General features: G+C 49.6%; 1 protein-coding gene across 1 annotated transcript in view; it reads right to left on the bottom strand.

The window, feature by feature from the left end:
* Nucleotides 1-21,181, bottom strand: part of DIAPH1 (diaphanous related formin 1) — a 1,645,861-nt gene that overhangs the window by 1,392,719 nt on the left and 231,961 nt on the right. The gene's annotated exons all lie outside the window — the stretch shown is intronic.

Here is a 21,181-nt window from a genome sequence, read left to right as displayed (position 1 = left end):
TCCAGGAACTCCACTGAGTATCCCTTGCCCACTGTATCGAAGACCCAGCGGTCTGACCTCTTTCCCTCCCATTGCTGGGTGAAGAGTTATGCGACCCCCGACTGGGGACGCATGGGAGGGAACGTGAATGGGCATGTCATTTGGCGGCAGGGACAGCTGCGCCTCTAGAGGCTGCAGCCCTACCTCGTCCTTTCCCGCAGCGAAACCCATGCTGCTAGTACTGATAGGACGTGCGCGTCTGTGGACTATAGAAGGAGGCATCAGACGTGCTTGCTCTGGCTTGGCGCTGTTTTCCTGAGTCTTGTGCCGAAAGGTTTTGCCGTGTGTTGAACACTCCCCTTGGTACAAAGGGTTTTCTGGAGACCTGAACAAGGGTCTTGATGGTCTTGTGCTCCTTCTTTGTGGTCGACTGCTTTGCCAAATAGGAGATCCTCCTCGATGGGCATATTAATTAGCTGCTTGTGTGTCTGGCTTAAAGCCTGAGTCTCTAAGCTAGGAATGTCTTTTAAGGAGTGTTCGCTCTGCAATGGCTCTTCCCGAGGTGTCTACAGAGTCCAGGACCTTTTTCAGGATGTTTTGTGAGACTTGTTTCCCCTCTGTGGCATTGTTTATATGGTGGGATTGTACCGGTTTAGGAACTCAGTCCAGATGTTGTGAAACCTCATTCCACTGGGTTCTGTTGCAGCTGGCAAGCAAGGTGGTGTTGTTTGCTATCCTAGTAAGGTTTGGTTGTTTTATTCGTATTTATATAGCGCACAACACCCCAAGGACTTGTTACAGTACAAAGCTTAGTTACATGGTCATTAGCAATATATATACAGGTTGCAATATAGTTACATAGTCATTAGCAGTACATATACAGGTTACAATATAGTTATATCACATTTGTTTTATATTACAATATACATGGCAGAGGTGGAGTCCTCCACTTGCTAGTTGAGGAGTGTGTCTTTGAGGTTGTTGCGGAAGACAGAGTGGAAGTTTCAGCTCTAAGGGTGGCAGGGAGTGAGTTCCAGAGTTTCGGTGCAATATAGGAGAAGCCTAGACCTCCCGCTGTGGCTCTCTTTATGCGTGGTATGTGTAGCTGGTTGGTGTACTGAGCTCTGGTGGGGCGAGTGGATGTAGTCCTTGATATTGCTTCAGATAGATATGCTGGAGCGGTTTTGTTGATGCACCTGTGAGTGATGGTGAGGATTTTCAGACCTGGAGCCACCGGGCTTCACGTCTGGCGTGGGATATATGGTCTCTTCTAGGGATGCTCATGGCGGCTCTGAGGGCATTGTTTTGTGTGGTTTGTAGTCTGTGAATGTTTTTGGCGGAGGTGCCAGCTAGAAGGGCGTTGAAATCGAGTTTGGCTCCTATAGTTGCTCTAGCTATGGGGGTGGATAAATAGGGTTTAATGGGATTGATGAATTTGGTGCTGAATGCTGATGCAGAGGCTATGGCGCTGACTTGTTTGTTCTATCGATAGATTTGCATCAATGTGAACACAGAGTCTTGACAGAGGATGATACGGAGATGGTCGAGTTGTCCATGTTGAAGTTGTTGTATTGGGGGCTTAGTTTCGATAATGTGTTTGTCTGGCCCAGGATGAGAATTTCAGTCTTCTCCCCGTTAAGACAGAGGCCATTGATTGCCATCCAAGCTTGGATAGTGGCATAGATGTTGTGAAGGGCCGTGGCGTCTTGGTGATAGAGTCCATATAGGAGTAAAAGTACTTGAGTGTCGTCTGCATAGTTTGTATATGCAACAACCATGGAGTCAAGTAGGTCGAAGAGGGGTTTTGTGAAGAGGTTAAAGAGGGTGGGGGCTGTACAAGATCCTTGGGGGACACCACAGTTTATAGTGGTAGGATCTGCGTTAGCTGCGTCGGAGTACACCTTCATGGCTCTTCCTTCAAGGAAGAAAGTGATCCAGGATGCTGCTTGATTAGAGAAATGGGCTGCATGGGCGAGGTGGGTGGTGAGTGTTTGGTGATCTACCAGGTCAAAAGCAGCTGATAGATCGAGGAGGAGCAGCAAGGCAGGTTTGCCTTTGTCCATGATCTGTGAGATTTGATTTTTTAGGTCTAATAAGGCGGATTCTGTTCCATGCCCGACACAGAAGCCAGATTGTCTTTTGCCTAGTATGGAGTTAGCTTCTATGTTTGATTGGATCTGGATGTGAGCTGCTTTGTCCAGGATTTTTAGGAGGAGCAGGACTGTCGTTATCAGTCTGTAGTTGTTGGGTTGTGCTGGGTCAAGTGTGGCTTTTTTTTTTTTTAAGAAGTGGCCACACCCAGGCTTCCTTGAGATTGTTTGGGACAGTTCCTGTTTGGAAAGATGCGTTAATGAAGGCAGTAATCAGGGGTGCTAGTTCATTGGCGCATACCTTGATGATTTTGGGAGGGCAAATTTCTGCTTTGCAGAGGGATGGTTTGAGGTTTTTGATGGGATTAAGGACCACAGGTTCAGTGACGTTTCTGAAGGAGAATTGAGCGTGATTGAGATTACTACGCTTGTCTTGTGTAGGGTGGTTGGTTTTTTGGTTTGGGAGGGCTTTGCAGTGGTTTTGGATTTTGTTCTGGAGGAGTTTTATTTTGTTGAGCATGGCGGACTGAATGCTGGCACACCAGGCTTGGTCTTTAGTTATCTCGTCAGCGGTAGCCGGAGGAGTGACTAATTCATTAAAGATTGCGAATAGTTATCCTATCATTGAAGGAGTTGGATTTTGCTGCTAACATGGCTTTTTTATATTGGAGGGCTATTTGTTTGAAGAGGCTCTTATTTAGATCACTCAGATCCGTTTGCCAGTTTTTAAGGTACGCAGCAGAGGTTGTGATGTGCTTCCCTAGCGTGTACAATTTCATGCACTCCTTGTTAGGAGGTGTCTCAGAGGTTGAGAGTGGAACACCAGCTCTTTTTCTTGTGGTGGTCACCACCGGGGAGTCCAGTTTAGCATGACCCCTAATGTAGAGGGGATCTGAAGGAGGGGGCGTGAAAGATTTTTCCACCCCAGGGTTGACTGCCCTAGTAAGGGAGGTGGTAGACAAAGATGGAGAGACCTTTTTAATAGACTCCAGAAGAGGTATAGCCTGGCTAACAGGTTTCTTCTTGCTGAGAATATCCACAACGAAGTCAGTCCCTGGGGGCTGGATTAATCGGTTTTAATGCCAAAGTTGTGCACAGCCTTCTTCAGCAGCTCATTGGAGTGCTGGACCGTAATCGGAGAGGAGCGACGGCCTTCTACTATGGATGGGTCAACAAAGATGAGGTCTGGGTCGTTCTTTGTTCTGCAAGTAGGTATCACCATTCTGACCGGGGCCACTCTGATCATCTATGCACATATCCTTGTCTGCTTGTGTGGACTGCATGTCCTCATAAAGGGAACCTTGCGAGGGGTCCACAGGCAGCAAGGCTGGGGCTGGAAGAGAGGGTGCCACTGGCACTGGAGGTAGTACATGATGCTGCTCACTGGGCTTTGAAGGGGTGGGCAGCCTGCTTATAAAATCCACAAAGAATGAGATTTTACCCATGGTATCCTCAAATTGTATCTGGGTTCAGGGGGCAGCAGACAGGGTGGAGTCTGGTGCCCCCAGGGGTGTCCTTTGTCACAGGATGTGCTTCTGATGAACAGTAGTCATGGGTGTGTCATTGGGGCTCTCCCTAGGGCGCTTCTTGCTGAGGGTAGAAAACAGAGGGAAGGATTCTTCTTCATAGTCACCAGGGGTCTGAGGAGCCGGTTTACTGTGAGCAGAAGGCTCCTTATGGTGTTTTTCTGAGTGCAAGTGTGATTTGTGCTTTCGCAACGGCTGTTTAGGCGTCTCCGTCGTCGAACTGTGTTTATGCACTCTTCGCCAGAGTGTCTGCGTGATTGCCATGTGGCAAACGCATAGGTGGAACCATAGTGTGCGCGGTCGGTGTGGAGTCGGTGGGCCGGGAGGCATTAACCAACAGTGCACAGCCCTCCATCGACAAAGTGATCGAGGGACGCTTTTAGGGGGTGTGCTTATGGGAAGAGGTGTGTGGGGGTACACAAGCATCCCCAGAGGCCTTCCTCATAACAGTACGCTGCAACTGCCTTTCGAGGTTGGGGACAGGCGTGTGGAAACTAGACAGTTCTGCAGTAGTGTCTTCGAGCTCCGAATCAGAGTCACGGCTGCCTTGGCCTTCGTCGTTTGATTCGAAAATCCTGGCAGAGTTTTCAAACTCTGCCGACATTGCGTATGCTGTCCAACTTTTGGTTCTGCGCTCCTTTAGGGTCTTGGACCTTAAAAGCTTGCATGCAGCACAACAGGATTCGAGAGAATCACGTGGAAGGCAGTGGTTACAAACTCTGCCTTTGTCTACCCACAGGAATTCCCTGTTGCACTAGGGCAAAAACGTAGAGGGTGTGTGCTCCATAATAGAAGATAGAGAGAGAGGCAGCAAGGCAAAGATAGTAGGGGCAGGAAATGGGGGTATGCATTCTCTGAATACAAAAAGAATCAGCACCCCCCCCCCCCCACTCTCCCTACTGGTAGACCGAAGCCCGTTGTTGGAGCCCACATCTGGTTCGGAAGCCGGAATCAGCCATCAAATTAATGCGAACGCAAACGACAAGCGAAATTCTGTAGATGTGACAAACAGCCACGGACACCGCTAAAAAACAACTTGCCACGATGGTGGGAAAAAATTATCAGAGGGGCCTAGACACGGGAGGGATCATGGGTACATCACTCTAGGGATTGTATTACAGTCATGCCGGGTCAACGTCCCTTTTTGAAAAACTTCCTGTGGAATACTCTGCAGCTGCGACTAGATATCAGCCTATGCAAAGCATGCGAGTCTAAGCAGATCCACAAGCCTCAGGAATGTAAACATTATTTTTGCCTCAATGGGGGTAAAATAGAGTTTCTAATCTTTGGATCTCCCTAAGCAACAACAAAATGAGGCCCCGATTACCAGGCATAAAACACTTGGGAGTACATCTTGACTGCGCCTTGGAGACTGAGTCATAAGTGGCCCAGGTTGCTAAAAACTGCACCTGCTACCTAAAACTCTTTAAGGACATTCTCCCATATCTCACCGAAAATAATTGTGCTACATTAGCCCAGGCAGTTATCCTGTCTAGAATAGACTATTGTAGTGCTTTGTTGGTGGGCGCTGACAAGAGGAGCATACAGATGTTTGACTGTTCTGAATGATGCAGTTCACATCAAAAATGATCCAGAGAAAATGCCATATCTAAGTCCATTGTCAATGCTTACACTGGCTCCCTGTAGGGGCCAGATAGCAATTCAAAGCAGCTACCCTACTGCATAAATGCCTTTATGGGAAATCCCTGGGTTACCTCAAATCATTAGTGTCCTGGTATGAGCCCTCACGGTCACTTCGATCAACTAACCTAAGGCTGGTCAACTGTCCTAAGGCTGGTCAACTGTCCATCATTTATGAGGATCAAAAGTCTGGCAGGTCCTTTGCCACCTGGTCAGCCAAAACCTGGAACTCACTCCCTTTACCCCTGCAGTTAGACACAAACATGAGAACTTTTAGAATGGCACATGTAGACCTTTCTCTGAGTAAACCCTTTTTTATTTCATTGTTACTCTGTTCATGACCTGTAATTTCGTAGTCTTATGTGTATAGGTGCGCCCTGATAACTTTGGGTTACAGTGCGTTATAAATCAGAAAATAACAAAATAAATACATAGAAGTGAACCAACATCTTTACTGATCCTTATGGGTTTTGTTGAGAACCCCCTGGCAGATATAAAATCCACCGGAAATGTGCTCAAGATAGATGGACAAAGATAATCCTGTTGAGTAACGGTATAGTCCATTAGCCACCATTTCCTGCATCTTATAAAACAGGTTTTTGTCTGAACTTCACAGGGTTATTCCAGTGGCACAGTCCGTGCCATGTGTTCATGAGGGCCTGGTGTTACCACGATTCTTGGCATGCTAGGCACCTGAGGAAATATCAGTGATCCCCTGGACAGCCCAATCTTTCTCTGGACTAAAATAGAGGACAGTCACCTGCATTAGACCTTTACCGGCATTGTCCCTTTAAGTATGTCTCAAGTGCCGCAAACCAATGGCCTTTTATGCTAAAATTCAGCTTTGTGTAAATTGAGAACATCTGAAAGTCTTACTTGGGCTGACGAGCACAGCAGCATTGCCGGTGACATCTGTGGCAGGGACTACTGTCCGCTTGGGATGAGCGCACTAGGGCAGTCGAGATGTCAGACAAGCCTACAATCTGCTCAGTCCAGTTTGCTGAAAACTGTAGTGGAGACCCATTTTAATCAGCTGAATTTAATGAGGGAGAACCACTAATCCAATCCCATGTTAGCCTCAGTAACCACTTGCAGGTTTCCCCACTTCTCTTAAGGACAGCCCAATGGGAGGGTCTAGGGCCCTATAAAAGGAGTGGTCATTTGACAGTTGAGTGGGAGAAAGGAGTTGGACAGCGAGTTGAAGGAGAGTGGAGCAAGCGGGAGAAAGAAAGGCGAGGAAGCATCACAAGCGAGAAATGGAGGAACATTATAGTGAATGCAAGGAGGAAGTAGACAGTTGGAGGAGGGTGTGTGGAAGGTGATGGTTGGAGAAATCAAAGACAAAGGAGAAGGTAGAAAGGAGGCAGGCAGAAGAGGCTGGACAGAGTACCAAAGGGGAATGTTAGATGAGCTGAGAGGTAGTTGGAAGAAATATCAAAAGGAGGAGTTGGTGACCATATTTGGTAGACACCTGGAATAACAAAAGTTACTCGCCATAGTGACTACCTTACTCCTAGTCCATACTCACTTTCCTCCATACTTGTGGGAAATTCCATCCTTCAGGACGGGACCAGAGCACTTTTGTAAAAAGCATCAAAACTTGATTTGTCCTTTTATTTTTACATGGGGCACCGCACGCGGCCGTGACCTGCCTTCCGGAGCTCCGCCTCGCCCTTCAGTACTTTTCTATCGCCAGGTCTGAGACCATTTAAGCAATAACAGAGGATACTTTTTAGAGGGGACGGCGGGCGGGCGTATGGAAGAAAGGGGACTATGGACTAGGAGTAAGGTAGTCACTACGGTGAGTAACTTTATTATACTCCTGTGTCCCATCCCCTTTCCTCCATACTTGTGGTAGATTCCCAAGCACAACTCACAGGTAATACGGGCGGATGGAAAAAAAAATCATTATTGGAATAGGTTGTTAAGAACAGCCTGGTCAAATTGGGCATCAGCCCTGGAGCTCAGGTCCATGCAGTAATGCTTACAAAAATCTGATGGGGAAGCCCACCTAGCCGCCTTCGCGATGGTTTCCCAAGGGACAAAGCAGCCGCTTTGCCACGTACAAGATGAGCATGGATGCCTTTCGGAGGTTGAAAGCCTTGAATGCTGTAGGCTTCTGAAATACAGGAGGCAATCCATCGGGAGATGGTTGCTTTGGAAGCCGGTTTCCCGTTCGGGTCTCAGAATGTGACAGAGTTGTGAGGAGCCTGTGAGTTCACTCGTTCTAACGAGGTAGAACTTCAGGGCTCGCCTAAAGTCCAAGTTGTGTAAAACTCTCTCGGCATCAGATGACGGGTTAGGAAAAAGGACAGGTAAGGAGAACGATTGGTTCAAATCAAAATCGGTAACCACCTTGGGCAGGAAGGAAGGATGAGTGTGAAGCACAACCATATCCTTGTGGAAAGTGAGGAACATATGTTCCACAGAAAGAGCTTGGAGCTCACTTACTCGCCTTGCCGGAGTTAGCGCAATCAGAAAAGTGACATTCCAAGAAAGGAATTTCAGATTGGTAGAAGCCATGGGTTCAAAGGGTTTATGACATAACACAGTGAAGACCAGCAAAATGTCTTTTAATGACCGGGTTAGACAATGAAAAAGAACAGCTGTCCGTGGACAGGTAGGCCGCAATGGCCAATAAGTAATTTCTGCAAGACAGAACATTAATGCCTGTAGCTGCGAGGTGAGACACGAAAGATAGAACGGTGTCAACCGTAGCATACCTGCAGTCAAGCTGTTTAGCTAAGCACCAGTGGCAGAAAGGGAGCCATTTGCTACTATATTGAGCCCTCGTGGAAGTTTTTCTGGCCGCTTGGATAATGCACATTGTCCTCGGACAGATTGAACGGTGCTAAGGATTTGAATTCAGGCACCAGGCCGCCAAGCTGAACGATTGTGGGGAGGGCTGCCACAGCTGGTGACCGCTCTAGTGAAGAAGGTTGGGAATCAGCGGCAATCTGATCGGAGGAAGAATCGACAGATGCTTAAGTTCCAAGAACCAGAATCTGGCTGGCCACCAAGGAGCTATGAAGAGGAGAGTGCAATTTGATGTGCTCCTGAGCTTTCAGAGAGACGGATGAATCCAAGGCAATGGAGGAAAAGCACAAGCCTTCATGTTGTGCCACGGAATCTCGAGTGCGTCTCCAAAGGATGACACGCCGAGGCCGTCACTGGATGCATAAAGAGGAAGTTTCCTATTTATAAAAGTCGCAAAGAGGTCCACCTTTGGAGTGCCCCATTGGCAAAAAATGTTGGAGAACATCGCTGTTCAATTCCCACTCGTAAGTGGCAGCCGACTGACAGTTGAGGGAGTCTGCAGTTACATTGATGTGACCCAGGATGTGTATAGCCTGGAGCCAAACCTTGTGTTGAATAGCCCAGCCCCAAATTTGTATGGCTAGGTCCACCAGGAGAGGTAACTTGGTGCCATCCTGCTTGTTTATGTAAAACATTGTGACAGAATTGTCTGTGCGAAGGGTCCATAGGTTGAATACTTCGAGGTGGCCCAGCGTCGCTCCCCACCACAGAAGGGAGGAGTCCGTGGTAACCGTCACTTTTGGGCAGGGCTCCTTTAAGGAGGCCAGGAGAGAGTAGCTCAGTGGCACATCCACTGAGCTTTGGAGACGCCTGTATATGTAGTAAATAGTACCTCACTTGTGCTGTAGCTTAGATCAGAGGATTTTTCTTGGGTGTATAGTACTTCTTTGGTGGTCACACATCCATGTGAGGACCCCCGTGGTGCACTTATTTTTAAAATCACTTATGCATAATTATTTTGCAATTTTTCTTTATTGTATTCATTGTGGCAGAAGCCCTTGCCGATGCATTTCGGACAAAGTCCTTCTTCAGGGCGAGTTTCTCATCCGCCCACTGGTGAGCAGTACCATTAATCTAGTCTCATGAACGGGTATCAGGGCTGTATGTTCCTTCCGACTCGTTCTATCTGTTTCTTCTTCTCTATGGGGTCGCGCACAGCATCGTGGTGTCTGGGGCCACTGAAAGGTTGCTGGTCGAGGACCACCATTGCAGATCCGTCGACATGCAGGATAGAACTAGGATCATCTTGGAATCCGGATCCGAAGCCTGAGACCAGCAGCTCCGAAGAGCCAGCTGAGTAAGCCTCATCCTCAGACGTGCAAGCGGCAGGGCTAGCACGCAAGAAGTCATGAGACCCAGAAGTCTTTGGAACCACCAGATCGTCATGGGCGAGGACTGGATGAAGAGCTGACACGTGGTCGATAGGTCTGCAAACCTGCCCGTCATGAGGAACACCCTGCTACTGACGGTATCCCAATGGAAACCCAGAAAAATCAGGTCTTCAGCGACCCTCATGGACAATTTCTGCAATTCATTGACAGCCCAAGATGGAACGGGAGCTGAAGGAGTGAGAAGATTGGCCGAGGCCGTCTGTGGGCAATGACTACGTAGGAGCCAATCGTCCAGATATGGATATTCATGAATCCCCTGCAGTCTGAGGAAACCTGCGATGACCGACATCTTCGTAAAGACACCCAGTGCCGAACTGAGACCAGAAGGGAACACACAGAAATGGAAGTGTTCCTCTCCCAGGGAGAACAGCAGTTATTTTCGATGCGTCTCCAAATCAGAATGTGCATGTATGCGTCCTGAAGGTCCACTACGCTGAGCCAGTCGCTCTTCTGACGAGAGGACTTTATTTGGCAAGGCGGGATCATCTTGAACTTCTCTTTGGGCAGAGAAAGATTGAGGATAGCGCACAGGGCAGCCTGGTTGCGTTTGGGCACGTGAACAGAGAAGTAGCCCTCCCCATGATCCCTGAGGGGAACAGGTTCCGCTGCTCTGAGGTCTAGAAGTTTCTGTACCTTGGCTCCGAGGGAGGGCGGCCCAGTCTGCTGGAAGGGAGGGTTGCAGTGTGGGGTGTGGAAAGGGGCAAGAGAAAGCCCGCCCGAGCGATGGACAAAACCCACCAGTCTTCGGTGATGGTCTGCCATGCCTCCAGATGAGAAGAGATTGGTCCTCCCACCAGAGTCTCGTGCGACTGACAAAAAATATAATTTGGTTGATTTGTTGGCAGGGAGACTACCTGCCCCTGTAGAGGAGGCTGAGGGCCGAGAGACAAAACGGCAACCTTGGCGTTGTTGCTTACGGCGGGGCCTGCCAACCGGGAGCTTCAGATCAGCGCACACGGTGATCCTTAAACCCCCTGAACCCAGAGAAGGACAGAGGTTGGGAACCTGACCTCTGTGTATAAGGGGCCTTAGCTGGAGCTTTCGCCAGGACCGATAAAGACATGGCGGTCCGAGTACTCGCCCTAGTCTTTGCAAGTTCCTCATCTGTGGAGGAATGGAACAACTGCTTGCCATCAAAAGGAAGGTCTAGAACTGTGTCCTGCACTTCTTTTGAAAACCTTGTTGCATGGAAACACGTTTGGCAGGAGATGTCGACCCTGACCATAATGCCTCGAGCTGAGGCATCTACGTGGTACGCCGCAGATTCCAGTAGATCCTGTGCCAACACTTTGGCATCCGAAAAAACAGCTTTGAAGTCGCCTTGCCTGCCCGCAGAGGTACACTCTGGGAAATCAGCTAGCTCCTTCCACAGTATAAGATCGGCTGCTGCCAGGATGCGCTTAGTGTTAGCTTGACGAAGTTGGAGCGCCGAATTAGAAAATATTTTCTTGCCAATGGCATCAAGAAGTTTATCCTCCTTGGAGAGGATTTGGGCCTCTGCAGTGGAGGATGCAGATGCCGGCTTGGGCTGGAGAGAGGCAGCTGCCACTACAGTGGACGATGGGAGCGGGCAAGCTGATAAGGCTATATCTTCCGAGGCGTGAAGCTTGTATCGAACGTCAATCCTCTTGTTGAGATGCAGCCTGCTATGGGTTTTGTCCCAGACCTTACGGGCCTCAGCCAAGACATCCTCTTTTGGAGGAACAGGCCGGTGCGCTCCTGCGGGGATAGGGTAAAGGCTCCCGAAAGTACACCCGCCTGCAGAGCATGGGCCTTGGGTACTGGGATATCAAACAAGTTAATCATATCCAGCACCCGGTCATGGAATGCTCTGATAGAGCGGGGCTGTTCATCGCTGTACTTGTCTGCCTGGTCCTTGTCCAGTGAAGCAGTAAGAGGAGGCTGATCGCTGCACGTGGTGCCTCAGGTTTTGGCGTGTTGTCTAGAGGCGCACCCAATGTTTTCTCTATCGGGGATAGCGGAGGCAGGGGAGGACGTGCTGGAGGAGGTCCGACAGGTAGAGTAAGTAGCACCACCGGGACCTGCGTAGGATCAATCGGGACCAAAGGTGGCGGAGGACTGGGCTACAGTTCCTTAAAAAGGCCTTTAAAGTATGGCCTTGTGGGATCAGAGTGCACGAGCGTCTGAACTCTCCCAAAAAACACATCCTTTGACGAAGGTCTAGGAGTTGGCGTTGGTAGAGGCAGCTCTTGAGGGGCATACAACCATGAGCACAACGAGGATGGTTGCCCGGACGCACCACCGCAAGCTGGGTCCACATAAAGCAGTGGCGTGGAACCAGGAGGTACCGAGACTGTATGAGGCAACAGTGCCCGAGCACGGCAATCTGTAGAAGGGCGGAACAGGTTTTTGTTGTCCACATGGCATGGAAAAAAATGCTCACCCCCAAAAGGAATGCTCCCAGCTCCAGCCATCGTGAACATTGGTGTAATAGAGGTATCCAAAATGGTCACCATGGACCATAGAGGTTGAGTCGCCATTTTGTCGACACCGGAGGAGAACTGCGTTACAGGAGAAAGTGAGGCAACTGTCTCCTATGGGGAGCTAGGGGTCTTAAGTGGCATTTTAGCCTTGAAACAAGAATCCTCGGCCGAGCCGTTGTGGTCAGATCTAGGATGTTTACTTGACATCCTCGATACTGTTGCAGAATTAGCCTCCAGAGGAGGAATCTCGACAGAGCCAGTACTCGAAGGCCTGTGGTGCGTGACTGCCTTCTTTGCCCCTCGCTAGAATCAGTACCTGCATGCTGCCTGTGGGAAGGACGAGGGATACACCTCACCAACAAGACCTTCAAAGAAGGTCCCTCGATTCTGCTGTACTCGATTTACCCACAAGAAGAGGAACCTCTGTTTTAACCTCTGTTTTTAACCCGGGACGTATAGCTCCCTTAATAGGGGCCTCGTGACTCGGTATGGAAAGCTCCAGAAATGGGACCTCAGGGAGAGCCCCGTTATCCAGAGCCACAGAAGAACTGGGCTGAACTTAGCCCCCAATAGGGCAACCTCAGAAGAATGAAGCCGCAAGGAGAAGGCCAGAGGACAAGGCCTGCACTCCTCTTTGCAGCTCCGCTGCGAGTGCCTCCATCAGCTGTGCTCGATCAGCTGGCAGCAGAATTCCATCTGCTTTTCGGAGAGCCAGCTGATCTCGCGCAGGCCCCCGCCTTGGAAGGCATGGGCACCGAGAAAGCATTTTTTGAATTTGGCGCCGAAACGACGCCGCTTCCCGCCCGCAACCCGCAGCCTCATACGGCCTCCCACCCTGCCGGCTCCACCCCCCCCACCATAAAGAGAGACGGGGCCCACCGCCAGGCGAAGCCGCAAGGAGAAGGCCAGAGGACAAGGCCTGCACTCCTCTTTGCAGCTCCGCTGCGAGTGCCTCCATCAGCTGTGCTCAATCAGCTGGCAGCAGAATTCCATCTGCTTTTCGGAGAGCCAGCTGATCTCGCGCAGGCCCCCGCCTTGGAAGGCATGGGCACCGAGAAAGCATTTTTTGAATTTGGCGCCGAAACGACGCCGCTTCCCGCCCGCAACCCGCAGCCTCATACGGCCTCCCACCCTGCCGGCTCCACCCCCCCCCACCATAAAGAGAGACGGGGCCCACCGCCAGGCGAAGCCGCAAGGAGAAGGCCAGAGGACAAGGCCTGCACTCCTCTTTGCAGCTCCGCTGCGAGTGCCTCCATCAGCTGTGCTCGATCAGCTGGCAGCAGAATTCCATCTGCTTTTCGGAGAGCCAGCTGATCTCGCGCAGGCCCCCGCCTTGGAAGACATGGGCACCGAGAAAGCATTTTTTGAATTTGGCGCCGAAATGACGCCGCTTCCCGCCCGCAACCCGCAGCCTCATACGGCCTCCCACCCTGCCGGCTCCACCCCCCCCACCATAAAGAGAGACGGGGCCCACCGCCAGGCGAAGCCGCAAGGAGAAGGCCAGAGGACAAGGCCTGCACTCCTCTTTGCAGCTCCGCTGTGAGTGCCTCCATCAGCTGTGCTCGATCAGCTGGCAGCAGAATTCCATCTGCTTTTCGGAGAGCCAGCTGATCTCGCGCAGGCCCCCGCCTTGGAAGGCATGGGCACCGAGAAAGCATTTTTTGAATTTGGCGCCGAAATGACGCCGCTTCCCGCCCGCAACCCGCAGCCTCATACGGCCTCCCACCCTGCCGGCTCCACCCCCCCCCACCATAAAGAGAGACGGGGCCCACCGCCAGGCGAAGCCTCAAGGAGAAGGCCAGAGGACAAGGCCTGCACTCCTCTTTGCAGCTCCGCTGCTCGAAGTCTGCCGTTTACCACGGACTCTTGCTGGAATCTCAAGGTAAGGAGTCCCGCACTCCGGAACTACCCCACACACTCGCAAAAAGGCGAGACCGTCTACGCACACGTACTTTACCTAGCGTATTGGTCACTCTGCCCATCCCCACAAGTGCACGCAATGCACGACTACAGTCGAGAACCTTACCTACAACTAACCGAAAGGCCACCTCCCCAGTACTGCATCTATACCACAAACTAATCCACACAACGAAGCTGACCCCACTTATCAAGCACCACCGTGAGCCACGTGCATTGGATACAATGTCTAAGACTCTTGTTAATGTGTCACTCACACGTATGAATGAAATTACCGCTATTAGCAATTCTTCTACCACTGCCTTGCTACCTAATGATGCAAATGCCACTTTATCTGTGTCTATGACTCCAGAAAACATGCCCCCCACTGGTTTGAATGAAATTACCGCTATTAGCAATTCTTCTACCACTGCCTTGCTACCTAATGATGCAAATGCCACTTTATCTGTGTCTATGACTCCAGAAAACATGCCCCCCACTGGTTTGAATGAAATTACCGCTATTTGCAATTCTTCTACCACTGCCTTGCTACCTAATGATGCAAATGCCACTTTATCTGTGTCTATGACTCCAGAAAACATGCCCCCCACTGGTTTGAATGAAATTACCGCTATTTGCAATTCTTCTACCACTGCCTTGCTACCTAATGATGCAAATGCCACTTTATCTGTGTCTATGACTCCAGAAAACATGCCCCCCACTGGTTTGAATGAAATTACCGCTATTTGCAATTCTTCTACCACTGCCTTGCTACCTAATGATGCAAATGCCACTTTATCTGTGTCTATGACTCCAGAAAACATGCCCCCCACTGGTTTGAATGAAATTATCGCTATTTGCAATTCTTCTACCACTGCCTTGCTACCTAATGATGCAAATGCCACTTTATCTGTGTCTATGACTCCAGAAAACATGCCCCCCACTGGTTTGAATGAAATTACCGCTATTAGCAATTCTTCTACCACTGCCTTGCTACCTAATGATGCAAATGCCACTTTATCTGTGTCTATGACTCCAGAAAACATGCCCCCCCCACTGGTTTGAATGAAATTACCGCTATTTGCAATTCTTCTACCACTGCCTTGCTACCTAATGATGCAAATGCCACTTTATCTGTGTCTATGACTCCAGAAAACATGCCCCCCACTGGTTTGAATGAAATTACCGCTATTTGCAATTCTTCTACCACTGCCTTGCTACTTAATGATGCAAATGCCACTTTATCTGTGTCTATGACTCCAGAAAACATGCCCCCCACTGGTTTGAATGAAATTACCGCTATTTGCAATTCTTCTACCACTGCCTTGCTACCTAATGATGCAAATGCCACTCTATCTGTGTCTATGACTCCAGAAAACATGCCCCCCACTGGTTTGAATGAAATTACCGCTATTTGCAATTCTTCTACCACTGCCTTGCTACCTAATGATGCAAATGCCACTTTATCTGTGTCTATGACCCCAGGAAACATGCCTCCCACCGGTTCGGATAGGCCACCCCCGACCATCAATGTCACCCCTGAACCGCACCTCAAATGTGCCCTCATCAACGCCCGCTCCATCAATGCGCATGCACTAGACATCCACGACCTTATTACCACCCTAGATCTAGATCTTCTAATGGTCACCGAAACTTGGCTACATGAAGCCTCAGGCCCCGCCCTATCCCTCACTCTCCCACCTGGCTATGCCATCACGAGACAAGATCGCATGACCACTGGAGGCGGTGTCGCACTCATAGCCAAAGACTCAATCACCATCAGAAGGGCTGACAAAACTATCAACAATAACAGCGACTACCTTCAATTAAAACTCACCATCTCGCACCAATGCACCATCACCCTACACCTCATCTATCGACCACCAGGCCCCCTAGGAGACTTCCAGGCCTCCATCACCCACCTCCTGGCGGACAACCTCAAAAAGTCATCCAAAGCCATTCTCCTTGGAGACATCAACCTTGGCCTGAATGACGCCAAAGACCCTACAGCCAAAGCACTTGACACAGCTCTAGCCACCCTAGGATTCGTCAACACCATCAACAACCCCACACACGCCCTAGGCAGATCACTAGACTGGATCGCCCACCACAATTGCCCCATCACAGTAACGGGCAACACCCCCACCCCATGGTCCGACCACCACACCATCACCTTTAACATCCCCACCACTACAACCACATCCCACCCCCCTCCTCCCTTGCCTCCTGCCCTTACAAGGAGTGCCCGTCAACTGACCAAAGAAAGACTCCTACCCTTCTTACAGGGACCCGCCTTCACAGCCCCATTCTCCAACGACCCGGAAACTCTGGCAAAAAATTATGATACGGCCATCACAGCAGCAATCAATACCATCGCCCCACTTAAACTTCGGAAAACCAAACCCACTAGACACGCTAATGCGTGGTTCACCCAAGACCTTCTAAAACTACGCTCCGACAAACGGGCAGCATTAGCTCTTTGGCAAACATCACGGGATGAGAAAGACAAACTCAACTTCAAATCCCTTGCAATTAATTACAAGAAAGCCATCATTAAAGCCAAAGCTAAATCCTTCGAAGAGAGAATTGCTGAGGCCAAGTCGAACACCAAGGAAATGTTCGCCATTTTCAGGGAACTTGAGAACCCCACACCCACCCCCCAAAACTTCACTAAGGACAAAGAATGGTGTGACAACATCCAAACAGCCATGCGCAATAAGATCAGCTCTCTCCAAGCCAAAATCTTGAACACCAAACTAACACTCTCCACCCACACTACACCCTCCCCACCACCACTGCCCCCATCACCCACTGAGGCCCCACCCACCTTCTTGTTTAAAACCGTCCAAGAAAACGACATGATCAACATTATGAAAAACATAAAACCCTCCAATTGCAAAGGCGACCCCTGTCCTGCCTCCATCATCAAAGACTGCGCAGACACCTTGGCCCCTTTTCTAACAGCCTTCTTCAACGCCTCCTTCACCACGGGGAGAGTCCCCGCCTGCCTAAAGGAAGCATGGGTCCGACCCCTCATAAAGAAACCCACACTTGACCCCACCTCCCCTAATAACTACCGCCCCATCACCACTGTCCCTTTCCTCCTCAAGATTCTAGACAAAGCAGCCTACCTGCAGGTCCAGCACTTCCTCGAAGAACAGAACCTCCTTGGACTGAGACAATCCGGCTTTCGCCCTAGGCATGGGACAGAGACCGCCCTACTCGACCTAAAAAACCAAATGGACGACGCAAGGGACCAAGGCAAACCTGCCTTGCTCCTTCTCCTGGATCTGTCGGCAGCCTTTGATCTTGTAGACCACGACATCCTCTGCCACCACCTCTCCTCCACAGCCAACTTCTCTCAAGAAGCCATTACATGGATCGCCTCCTTCCTCCAAGGCAGGACCATGCAGGTCTTCTCCGACCTAGCCACTGCATCACCCTCTATCATGCTATGTGGGGTGCCCCAAGGCTCCTGCCTCTCCCCCACCCTCTACAACATCTTCACCCGCCCCCTCTTCCTCATCCTTGACGCCATGGGCATCTCTTACACCAACTACGCCGACGACACACAGATCCTTCTCACTCTGACAGGCAACTATGACACGGACTCTGCTACCCTCAACAACATCTACAACACAATTCAAATGTGGATGGCTATCAATGGCCTCTGCCTTAACTCCGACAAAACTGAGCTCCTACTCGTAGGCTCCCCTGACACCATCAAGAAACTTGATGCTCAGTTCAGCCATTTCACCATTGACTCAATCACGATCCCAGTACTTGACACGGTAAAAACACTAGGCGTCTACTTAGACTCCAATCTATCCATGACCAGACAAGTAAACGCCATTGCCTCCTCTGCCGCTTACCATGCAAAACTCCTTAACGCAATCAGACCTTATCTGTCAAAAGACACCTGCACTAACATAGCCAGGGCCATAACCGGCTCGCGACTTGATTACTGCAATATTCTTTTCCTTGGGACCTCCAACAAAAATCTTGAGAAGCTCCAAGTAATACAGAACAGTGCCCTACGCGCTGCACAAGGCATTGCCAAGAGAGAGCACATCACCGCTGCCAGAAAAGCTTCCCACTGGCTCCCCATAAAGGAGAGGATCCTATTCAAGGCTCTAAGCATCACCCACAAATGTGTCCATCTTGCCGCCCCAATGTACCTTTCGCAGAGGATCCACCTGGTCTCCTCCACAAGACCCACTAGATCACCCTATGCCAGCATCCTCTCAGTACCCAGGGTAAAAAGGACCAGAGCAGGGGGCTCCAGTTTCCCGTACCTCGCTGCCGTACACTGGAACACCCTCCCTAGCTCCCTGCGCTCTGAACCCTCACTGACCGCCTTTCGGAAAACCCTGAAAACGACCCTGTTCATCTAACAATTACATGGCCTAGCCCTCATAATTGTATTGTATGATGTATTATGTGATATATCTGATCACAGGTCACTGCCTTACTGTAACCCAAGGCACAACCTGCTCACATTGTAACTAAGTCTTCCTGCAAGTAACAGTGCCACAATGCCCCTGGGCTGCCTGCGCGCTATATAAATTAAATAAATAAATAAATAAATAAATAAATAAAGTCCTGTTTTGGCAGGCCCGATACAGGAGCCCTTGGTGGATGAACCGGTATGCCTACTAGGCCTCTTGCGGGACACCTCAGGGATGTCCCCGGTAGAAGACACAATCTCCTCCCGGCGCCGGAAGAGCCCGGAAAGGAATCCCCAGGCCGGGGTGCCCTAAAAAGTAAAGAATTTACCAGGCGTTTTTTCTTCTCGTCGATGAAGAGCTGCAAATGTGGTGGAAGAACGTGTTGGAACACCACCTCCCACCGAAGAAGTTGGCGCTGGAGTGCCCGGACGGACAGGGAGTTGCAATAAAGACACGAGTCCCAGCGATGTTCCGGGCCTAGACAATCCAGGCAAACAGGATGAGGATCCGCCCCTGCAAAATGACGTTCACATTAATAACAGGACAAGAATGCCAGCCGCTACGGCATAGACAGAGGACTAAACGACCGTGGAACCGGAGCAAGAAGGACAGACAACAGGAGTAAAAACAAGAACTCCCAGTGATGTAAGTGCGTCCAGCCCCAACCGCACGGAGTAAAGGACTGAAGGGCGATGCGGAGCTCGGGAGGGCAGGGTCACAGCCATGTGCAGTGCCCTGCATAAAAATAAAAAAGGACAATACAAGTTTTGATGCTTTTTACAAAAGTGCTCTGGTCTCGTCCCAAAGGACGGAATGTCCCACAAGTATGGAGGAAAGGGGAAGGGATGTAGGAGTAAAATAATTACAGTAAAAAAGGGGAAGGTGACAATAAGCGAATGTTCATACTGCCAAGGGGCAAACACACAAGGATGGGCCTGGGAGCAGGGAAAGAATGAGCACAAATGGCAAATTTCCGAGTAGGTACAGTAGAAGAAACAGTTTGTAGAGGATAGGAGGTATGGAATGGGTGCCCTTGGGCATGAATTCATTGTGGCACGTCTAGTAGGAAATGGAGGATGAGGATACGGCTTTAGGAAGTAGGGCCAGGGCCACGACCATGACCATGAGCCAGGTAGGTGGCGGGAATAAACCTTTTTGGTAAGTTCATATTACGAGCCTCTTGATGGAAGCAAGTACTATCCTGCCCCAGATTCTACCAGTGTACATCCTAGCGTGTGGGCACATATGGGCCCTGGAGACCCAGGAAATGAGGACCAGAAGCAGAGAACTAGAGGCTACCAACCAGAGTCAAGAACGAAATGCAAGACACACTTAGGACCCCAGGAGTGTAACACTGCATTGATCCGCTGACCCAGGGTAGGATTCAGGTTTGATGTTCACTAACTGAAACATGAATTAAGAGGGATACCATCTTGCTGACATTTCTCAATGCAATGTCATAGTTTGGCCCAAACCTACCACAAATCCTAATAAACCTTACCTAAGCCGTATCCCTCCATATCTGGCGCCTTTTGATCGTACTCTGCTCCAGGATACCCTCCACATGGAACTTAAATTGTTCAATACTGCCGTTTTAATTTATTGTTATACAGTAGAACAATGTGATTGTTTCAAAGCATGTGATTTAATGCTAAATAAAGTGTATACTTATGTCCACAAATTATCCACAAGCACGGCCCACAGCGTTAAGTGGACGTGGACAGTACAACTCAGTTGGCCACAGGGGATATGCACAGTAGGGTGCAAGGCTTTGCACGAGGATAAGGCAGGCTTTGAAATATGCTTCCCCATGAGGAATGTGCCGATGGTGCACAGTTTCAATTTTTAAAGTCACAGAAACGTGATGTAAATATTTTTTAATACAGCTTGCCTGCACAGCTCATAAACAGACACCCAAACCGCAGTGGCACCTCTAGTCGACATCAAAAGGTAATTTACACAGTTGAAAAACTTAACTCTGTATTAAAAGGCAAAGTAACTGCCAGGAAACAAATACAATAAACAGAGAAGAGATTCTCGTTTCAAGAAAATGTCATCAAGGACACTGGAGGCGGAAGAGTGGGTGGAAGCCCTGATGTCCCTGAGGGAAATAGATATTGATGCCAAACTCAGTCTGATACAGCTTCGAATCCTACACAGGTCCTACTACTCCAGAACGCAAATGGCCAGTTGGGGAGAGGATGGTGACACAGAATGCGGCCGATGCAAAAGGGCGGAGGGCACTTTCTACCACATGTTGTGGGAATGTGGGGTGCTGCAGGAGTTTTGAACTGCATGTGTACTCCGCCTCTCCAGAATACTTAGCACCACAATCCCGAGGGACCCTAAACTTATCCTGCTGGGTATAGGAGGCGAAACTGACCTTAATAAACACGAAAGAATATTTCTGGGAGTAGCACTTGGAGCGGGAAAGAGACTAACGGCAGCCACATGGGGCTCGGGAGACAGGATAAACATTGACAGATGGTCCAATGAAATGGACAGATGCGCCTCCCTGGAGGGGCGAATTTATAATGCAAGGGGATCCCCCCGTAAGTCCAGAAAATATGGGGGAAATGGGAAATATAAAACACCAAGGCCAAGAACAAGAGACAGCCGTGGCGCCCAGCACCTCTGCCGGACGGGCGGTGCGGACTCTCTGCCCTCCCCACCCCCGTCGTATTACTTAACCGTCGAAAGCTATGTTATGCACTGCTATTTATTGCAACCTCGATGACAGGTCTCCTAATGTCCTTGTGTACTCATGTTGTTGTGTTACCTTTCTTTTTCTTCTTTTGGTCTCTGTTTAACAAAACCAATAAAAAAGATTTATAAAAAAAAAAAAAAAAGATTGTGAAAAACAGGCTCACTTACTATAAAACAATGAAAAACAAAAATGGCAAAATCACACCAAATCATCCGAAGAAATACACTTTTTGTAGTGGGAGT

This window comes from Ambystoma mexicanum, chromosome 3q (assembly GCF_040938575.1).
Source record: "Ambystoma mexicanum isolate Mex_15411 chromosome 3q, UKY_AmexF1_1, whole genome shotgun sequence".
Classification (NCBI taxonomy): domain Eukaryota; kingdom Metazoa; phylum Chordata; class Amphibia; order Caudata; family Ambystomatidae; genus Ambystoma; species Ambystoma mexicanum.
The sequence above is the reverse complement of the archived record's forward strand: the minus strand, read 5'-3'. Positions and strand labels throughout refer to the sequence as shown.